This window comes from Salvelinus fontinalis, chromosome 29 (genome assembly GCF_029448725.1).
Source record: "Salvelinus fontinalis isolate EN_2023a chromosome 29, ASM2944872v1, whole genome shotgun sequence".
NCBI lineage: Eukaryota > Metazoa > Chordata > Actinopteri > Salmoniformes > Salmonidae > Salvelinus > Salvelinus fontinalis.
In genome coordinates, this window is record NC_074693.1 from 40,166,054 (window position 1) to 40,175,316 (window position 9,263).

The following is a 9,263-nucleotide window of genomic DNA, read 5'->3' on the forward strand; positions in this document are numbered from 1 at the left end:
GATTTAGATGCACTATTGTAAAGTGACTGTTCCACTGGATGTCATAAGGTGAATGCACCAATTTGTAAGTCGCTCTGGATAAGAGCGTCTGCTAAATGACTTAAATGTAAATGTAAATGAAAAAAACTCACATACGGGCGGCAGTTAGAGATATTTGGGTTAATTACAAAACACAACATAATGATATCTTCTCAATTTAGTTGTTTTAACAACCAGTTAATCCAATAGCAAAAAATGCAAGATACATGTTTCAAAATTGACATTTGAATGTAATATGCTACAGTACTGTAAATGACAGTACATTAAACTGTTTTCACATTAGGCAATACACTTGCACTACACGTCAAAATTGACCCATAAAAATGTGAAAATCCCATGTGTAATCAAAGTTGTGATCATTGAAGACATCTTTCATAATCATTGATGCAAAAAATAAATGTATTGTTCAAATATGACATCATAGGTGTACTGTAATCAAATGAAACAAATGACAAAACTGTCTTGAGCATTCGGCCGTAGGTTGTTCATACACCTGGGGGAAACCTTTTGGCATGATGCATCCAAGCCTAACAGGTCTGGATTGATGTCATTGCATGCCTCATCCAAGGCCTTGAGGAGGGTGGTACGCTCAAGGGGGTGGCGATCATACACCTTCCACCTGTATTGTAATCATGTATTGTAGTGGTCCTGTGTGGCTCAATTAGTAAGAGCATGGCCAGAATTACCACTCTGGGGTCCTATACAAAAATGTGTGGACTCCCTGTTGTCACTTTGGATAAAAACACCTGTTACGTAAATGCCATATATTACAGTGCGATATTGGCCAACAATTTTTGTAAAGATTTACATAGCATCAAGCTTGGAAATAAAAAACTATGCATGATTTGTTTGCTTTCTAGATGTAACGTGAGCATTTTAATATTTTATATCATTCTTGTTATATTATCCTTTTCAATTGGTATATAACAAAATGCTTCTAGAAGAGTAAAAACATTGAAACTTGCATTATGAGTCAATACATAAAATACTGTACATGGCTCTGGGTCAATTGAGTACCACAATATGAGCAATAGTCATAAGACCTAGAAGTAAAACCCGGAAATGGTTCCAATCGTTTTTCCACCATTCATATTTCCGCAGGGGATTTTAGAACTACTTCATATATGGTCTGTTTGTGTAGGCTTTCCTTGACATGACGTTTTGATAACTGCGCAAATCTCTCTTGGACAAGGTAACTTTTAGCAGTATATTCGCCTGTACCCACCAAAAATGAAATTAGCTGCCAATGTGGCTATCATACAGAACTACACATCCTGTCACAAGCTTTGATGTCATTCTTCAAGACGCATGGTAGGAATAACCTCCACATTTCTCCATTTGATCGTTTTCTGATCTCTGTAAGCGAGAGAGGTCGCTGGAGCTGTGTGATAAGGTAAGTAAGCCATGTTTGCTAGCTTCTAATGTTACCGGCCTCAGACTGACTTTGAAGGTGGCCTCTGAAGTGATTTTTGGCACTTTCTTTATTCTCTAATATGCTTTTTAAAGTTAAATTCTCTAATTTCAAATATTTGGTTATCAATTAATTTAAATTGATTGACAGTGGTGTAATGTACTTAAGTAGTACTTTGAAGTATTTTTACTTAAGTCGTTTGTCGGGGTATCTTTAAATTTTTGAAAATTTACTCCCCTACATTCCTAAAGAAAACACTTATCAACAGATCATCTAAGGTCATCCCTACTGCCTCTGATCTGGCGGACTCACTAAACACATGCTTTGTTTGTAAATTATGTCCGAGTTTCCCCCTGGCTATCTGTAAATACATTTTTTTTTTTTTATTAACTATGAAAATGGTGCCGCCTGGTTTGCTTTATAACATTTTAAATGATTTATACTTTTACTTTTGATACTTAAGTATATTTTAGCAATTACATTTACTTTTGATACTTAAGTATATTTAAAACCAAATACTTCAACTCATGTATTATTTTAATGGGTGACTTTTACTTGAGTCATTTTCTATTAAGGTATCTTTACTTTTACTCAAGAATGGCAATTGGGTACTTTTTACATCGCTGTAGATTGATAAGTGATGACAAAACATTCATCCACATGCAAGTGCACACATTAACATTCAACATAAATGCAATTTACCTACAGTAGATTTCCTCATTCACAATCGAAACACTTATGGATAAAGATAAACAACTGACGTGTCTGAATATTGCTACACTTGTAGAAAACAGATAAGCATTATATTCAGCTTCAAAACAGTAACGTTAGTGCAACCATGAAATTGTCTCTCTCGCACCCGCACTGCCTGCACTAAAGTCCGTTGACACAGGCAGGGAGCATCATTTTACAGAAAACTAATAACACTTCAAACAAACTCAGAAACCTCAAATAAATTGATTCTTTACGAAATTACTTCTAGGAAATCATGTACATTTACTCAGAAAACCCCAACGGCTCTATGTGACTTGTAAAATAGTGTCCACCACAGCTAGCATAAAAGCTAACATACACTCATTAATTCTGTCACGTTCTTCACTCACTCAGTTTGATACAAAAATAACACATACAACTTTCACCAAACATGATAACTAACCCCTTTACTGGTTTGTCACCCAGCATGTTATGATGTTCTTTCGATATTAGAAAGTTTAAATGTGCTGTTACATACCTGTAGTGATAACAAGAAACGGACACAAAAGTTATTGTCTTGACAGTTCTGGCACTTTATTCTAAGGAAATGATGTGCGCTTGGTCAGAACTTGTTGCTTTCCCCACTACCACAGTGAAACAGCGCCATCTATTAGACTGATGGGCTAAATACTGCTAAAGCGTGTAGAAAATAGTTTGTTTGTTTTTACCTTTATTTAACTAGGCAAGTCAGTTAAGAACAAATTCTTATTTACAATGACGGTCTACCGGGGAACAGTGGGTTTGTTCAGGGGCAGAATGACAGATTTTTTACCTAGTCAGCTCGGGGATTCAATCCAGCAACCTTTCGGTTACTGGCCCAAAGTTTATTAAGACACATACAATTTGTTTTTTTTTAAATTAGGGGGTGTCTATTTTTAGTGACAATTTTTCAACCTATTACACTAACAAGCTATTTTGGTTTCGATCAAATATCTGTGGTTAGCTAGATACTCATGAAAATTAGTAGGGATGCACAATATATTGGTAAGCATATCGGAATCTGCCGATATTAGCTAAAAATGCCAACATCGGCCCGATGTCTAGTTTAAAGCTGTGTGCTGTGTGCAAAACCGATGTCAAAGCTGACGTGCATATCTATATAAACGTAGGTAGATAACGTAATGACGCCACACAAAAAATACAGCGCTATACGTGCAACACAGCCTTCCTAACCTAGCCCACAAGGTCTGCTGTGTGGATCTATATAGAAGTTTCAAACGAAGATAACAAAAAGGCCATATATGCAACGTTTGTGCTCCTATTATTTCCCGAGGAGGGGAGAAAGTGAAATCATTCAATACCACAAACCTAATTACTCATTTGAAAATGCATCATCCCCAGACGTTCAGCGACTACTCAGAACAAAAGCAGAAAAAAACACACACTTCCAACAACTAAACAAGTTCAAGTTGAGCAGTCATTTGAAAGAGAAAGAAAATTTCAGCGAGACAACTCAAAGGCGAAATCCATTAACGCCAAGATAATGGAATTCATTGCCCTTGACAATCAATCGTTCTCTGTCGTGGATGATGTTGGCTTTCGACTGGTCAAGCACCTCGAGCCCCGGTACACACTACCAAGTAGGCGCTATTTTTCAGATGTTGCCCTAGCGGAATTACACAGTATTGTTGAAACTCACATCCATTAGCTACTTGATATGGGCATCACTGCTATTAGCTTCACGACTGACATTTGGACCAGCGATGTCAGCCTCATGAGCATGCCGAGTCTGACAGCACAGTGGGTCGACAAGGATTTCGTACTGAGGAAAGCCGTATTGCATGCTCAAGAATGTGCTGGTTCTCATACCGCTGCTGCCATCTCAATGGCATTTGAGAACATGTTTGAAACTTGGAAACATGAACACACTCCTAGCTACATTCGAACAACTGACTTGAGAAATAAGCTCATCAACTGCGTCTGCAGCAGACGTGATATCCTCTGTCATGGCACTTGAAACCCCTGCTCAACAAAACTTCCAACACAGACCGTGGGGTTAAAACTTGCAAAAGTACTCTACTAGAGGCTGTGAACAAGTGATTCGGTGGCATTCTTTGAGCCTCTTTACTGTGTCGCCGCCATGCTCGATGCTAGGTACAAGGGCCGCTACTTTGATACAGACAAGAAACAGGGTTTACCTGAAATGTTACAGACACAGCTGAACAATATGGAAACGTGCACAGTGACAGTGCGCACCGAAGAGGACCCACGACAGAAGAGGCCATGGACAGAGAGCTGAAACTTTACTGCTTGACATGTATGATGAAATCCTGGTTGAGATTGAAACGACTGAACAAATGAACAACGAAACAGCACAGTAAGTAAGTGAAAGAAATAGGTTTTGATTATGTTTTACTGGTAATGGGGACATACGTAAATGCCAACAAAATAACTTTTTGGTCAGTGTGTGTTTCAACTATTTAACTGTACTAGAATGCTTAAAAGGCCCTAAAATATTTAATAGCGGTTATCGGTATCTGTTTCTTTTGGCAAGGAAAATATCGGATATCGGTATCGGCCAAAAATGTCATGTCGGTGCATCCTAAAAATTTGCTAGATAACCACCGACTGTAGATACGTGTGCAAAGCATGTTCCTTACAAGTAAAAATAAAAACAGCATAGGCTAGCATAATGACTGTTGTGACCTATTATTATTGACAAGTCCTTCGTGAACTAGCCAGCTAGTTAACTTTAGCTTACAGTTTGTGTAGTCATACTTTTTCACGTGGTGATATGCTAGCTCACCAGAGCAGGGATATATCCAGCTAATATTGCCTGGTGGGCTAGCTAGTTAGGCACCTTGGTTGCCTAGTTGGCTACATTAGCTAACGTTAGCTAGCTAATGTTGCACCGTATCTCACTGTCGTGTAGTCTGACTTTCCCGACCGGCATGTTAGCGAAAACATTAAATATCCCTGCCCTGGTGGACTAGTTAGCATGTCACCACCACTGGGGTCTGGGGAAAAGTCTGACTACATGAACGATGAGCTAACGTAACTAGCTAGTTAAACTTTCACTAAATATCCTGGTGGGCTAACATTAGCTAGCATGTCATCTCGTGGAAAAGTGTGACTACAGGAACGGTGAGCTAACGTTAACTAACTGGCTAGCTAGCTCACAAAGGACGTGTGGGCTCAATGTTTTCCCATACACAACACAAACAGTTTTGTTCCATTAGTGCATCTGTTGGACATGACTAATCAAATGACCTGTGGAGTCAGGGATGGAAATTAAGCTAGCCCGAGGCTAGTACTTTTCAGACTGGACTAGTGGACAATGTACCAAACTATTCTGACACAGCAGTGAAATGTCTAGTATAAAATGTGCCAAACTAGCCTGACACAGCAGTGAAATGTTGCCTTTACAAACATTGCATGCCACAGATATAGGACCTAAATGCTAGTAGAAATCATGGTCTGCTGGCCATTGCCCAAAATCCTTATGTTCCATCCCTGCATCTCAGTTCATTTCAGACGATCCCCCTACTACTGTTGGTCCTCCTCAGTGACCTCACGGCTGAGGGTTTTAACTTTCCTCTTGAGAATTAGAATCACAAGTATAGTCGTATAGCTCCTAGCAATACTTCACCTCTTCAGGCAAATAGTACCCTAGACTGTCCTGATCATCTAATTGTGCATTCCAGATAATTCCTCCATCCCAGCAGAAATGTTCTATCCACATAATAGGATTTTAGATGTGCAGATAAACCAAAGCCCAGTCTATTTTACCATTACTATAGTCAAGTCTGTGGGTTATGGTATTTTAATATAGATGTTACCATTTTAGTCATTAATTTAGCTAGCTACTTTCAGATGGGCGGACTGGAAACCCAGTGAGAACATTGGTATGCAGCTGCCATTTTCTGTGGGGAAAGATAAATGGCCCAGTATTTACCAGGAAAGGTAGCTCATCCACCATGGCAGAAGAGGAAGATCCAGACTGTTGATTGGGAAACAAGAACAAACAATGAGGTGTGACAATTGTTACATTGTCCAAGGTTTGTTTGTGTTATGATAAACAATGTGTTTTCTGTCCAGATAAAGATGGAGATACAGCATTGAAAAATACCTAACACTAACCAAATGTCTCTGTTTTCCAGTCCAACAGGAGTGTATCCCTCAGACAATCCGGTGCATGGAGATCTTGTGCCAGTTGTGATCCGAGTGTGAGCGTCTACTTGTGGAGACTACAGCAGATCAAGCCTGTGGACGGACAGGTCAGTAACTCATCAAATGTGATGCAATATTGTGTAAAACATTGAATTTGTAGATGCATCGAAACGTTGACTTCATGTCCCATTTCCCCCATGTTTTAGACATGAGGCGTGACATGCGGAACATCAAGTTCACCCCACGAGAAGCAGTGCATGATCAACGACATCCTCAGCAAGGAGATCTGCTGGAAGTGATGTACTCTCTCTCTCACTCACTCTGGGGGTAAGACATCATTTAAACATCCCAGATATATATTCCCATGATAAAAGGCAATGTAAACTGTTTTACTACTTAATGAAACTGAGGAGATGCATTCAGACTAGCCTGTGATTGAACTTAAGTTAACTATATTACTTTAGTTGGCTGCTTTGAGCAAAACTTGAATATAATATTATCTTTTCTAGGAACCTTTTGTTTGTGTATGATCTTTATTCATTGTTCACTTGTTTTTCAACAATGTCAGGTACAGGCAGGGGTGACTGGGGCCTTCAGCAAGTAAGACACAGGGGTAAGAAATAATTTGAACATCACGTGTATAAATTCCCACTGTACCCATGATAAAGTTAACCACATTACTTTATTTGTATGTAATATAACCTATTATGGGAGCCTAGTGTGTTTGTATGAACTGTGTGGAATATTTTTGGAATATGAGTGTCAGAGGTTGTCACGCTGGATGGGGATGATGATGGAGGCTTTGGTGGTCCACACAACGAAGAAGTAGGTGTCCCTTCCAGTGATGAGGATCTGACCTTGGACCTGGTACCAGTAAGAATGGTCTCTACGGAGATGGTAAGACCCTACCTCCTTGATATAGAAATCCTTCGACTTCACTGCCTCTTCAGTGGTAAGATCCCTTGCACCATAGGGACACTTGACCTCCACCAATGCTGTGGTGCCCACCAGGCCATCCGGTGAGGCACCCAGGATCCCAGACTCCATGACCCAAAGCCTTGACTCCTGCAAATCCATCCCTGTAGCCATTTTTAATGCACTCCTCTTTGTTATCTGTGCCCCACTTTACAGACAACAACCCATCCAATGACTGATTGGAGGAACCTTTTTAGCAGCAACAGAGTAACGGGCTTGGCCCTAACCACTGCTCCATAACTGCTGGCCGTCAACCTCCCTCTCCTCATGGTGTGCCAGATGGGGTTGGTGCGCTGTCTAACTGTTGCCTGCCGTAAAGTCTCATGCTGCTCCACCGACAGGGCCATGCCAGCCAGGATACCTGCAAGCCCCAGGTTCCCTTTCTTCTAAACAATGTCCGGTACAGACAGGGATGAGATGAAGGGTAGCGGTTGTTCTGGCTCAGGTTCATGGAGATATGCCATTCCACTGAACTTGCCCTGGAGACGGTTCCTTAGCCACCTCGGTGGGATCCCCTGGACAGAGGGTTGTAGTCTTCGGCCGGGTACAGGTCCTCCACTAACTGCACCTGGTTGGGCACGGCTGGCTTAGGCTATATGGCTACACTTATGTGCTCCACGGAGGCATTCGCATAAGGTAGAGAGAATTCCCTGGTCACCTATAGACACCTGCCAAGTGGAAGGATGTTAAGTGCCACGTCTTTCAATGCATGACTTTGAACACTTTGAAATTCATTTGTTATAAGAAATGTGCTATATAAATAAACTTTGATTTGATTGATGACATTACAGCTGTAGAATATTTCATCAACTGTAATTTTCAAGGACAAGTGCAGTTTTTCCATAAATGTGTAATTGATAACTTGGGATTTTATCACTTGACATGTAAATCATATAGTGGGAAGGACCCTATAAATCAAGACTGTAAATAAATAAATAGTGTGCCTTTGAAGATTTGTCTCTGGTCATGCAAATACAATACAGGCTCAATGTCTAAACAAAGTCGATTCTGAATGTCAATAGATTTTTTTATACATTCTCATCAATAACAGCATTCTAGAACTGAGTTATCACTCACCTAAGTCTGGTATCCGGGGTAATCTGGTTAATGATTATATAGCTTATTAAGTGTCTCTTTCCTTGTCGAACGTTGACAGATGTATAGAACACATTGTATTGCTAATATGCTCAAACTTAACTTAATAGATACACTCACTGACACAGGATAAACTTTATCCCTCATGCTGGCCCTGACCAAACCAGTAAATTGCACCTCACAATAGCTGCACTTGTTTTACAGTGTCTTCTCCCCTTTTAATGCTCTTATGCTCATCCTTGAAAAATGCTATAAGGTCTTAAATAGACACCAAAGTCGATAAACTGTACAAACAACTATCTAGGCTAATTTATTGATCTACTGCTCAGCCAACTAGCTAGCTAAAGTGTAGTCGGTGGCTAGCTAAGACACAGAAAGGGGATGGAAGAAGTTCAACACTTAATTCAAGTAATTTCAATACAGCACATGGATTGGGCACAAGTCTCTCTCTGATCGTGCTGGTGAATGGTAGCTGACTATGTCGGCTAAAGATGAAGTGCAGGAACTTCCTCAGGATTGTTTGCCTTGCTGAGGTTCTCTCTGTTGCTAATAAAAAAATCAGAGTAAATTGAGGTAAATATATTGATAAAACTCACCTTGTCCAAGAGAGAATTACATGGTAATCAAAACATCACACCAAGGTAAAACTACACCAAACACATACTACATTTTAAGTGCTTGTAAAATTCACTATGTAAAAAATGAATGGTGGAAGATAATTAGAACCATTTCTGTGTTTCACTGCAAGGTTTTATGGGTATTATGATGTGTCCACTGTGGGGTTCTATAGAAAGCAATAGTAATGGCATCTTTTTGTAGGCACTAACTCAGCAATGGCTTGTTGGCCAAAGCCTATGGTGAAATAAATTTAGTTTTTGTC

At 39.9% G+C, this 9,263-nt stretch overlaps 1 long non-coding RNA gene across 1 annotated transcript; it reads left to right on the forward strand.

Moving 5' to 3' along the window:
• On the forward strand, positions 1–8,239 carry LOC129827974 (uncharacterized). Its single transcript, XR_008755234.1, has 3 exons — positions 1–6,420; positions 6,520–6,640; positions 6,882–8,239. It is a non-coding gene; the product is annotated as an uncharacterized LOC129827974 (long non-coding RNA).
• Positions 8,240–9,263: the final 1,024 nt, after the last annotated feature.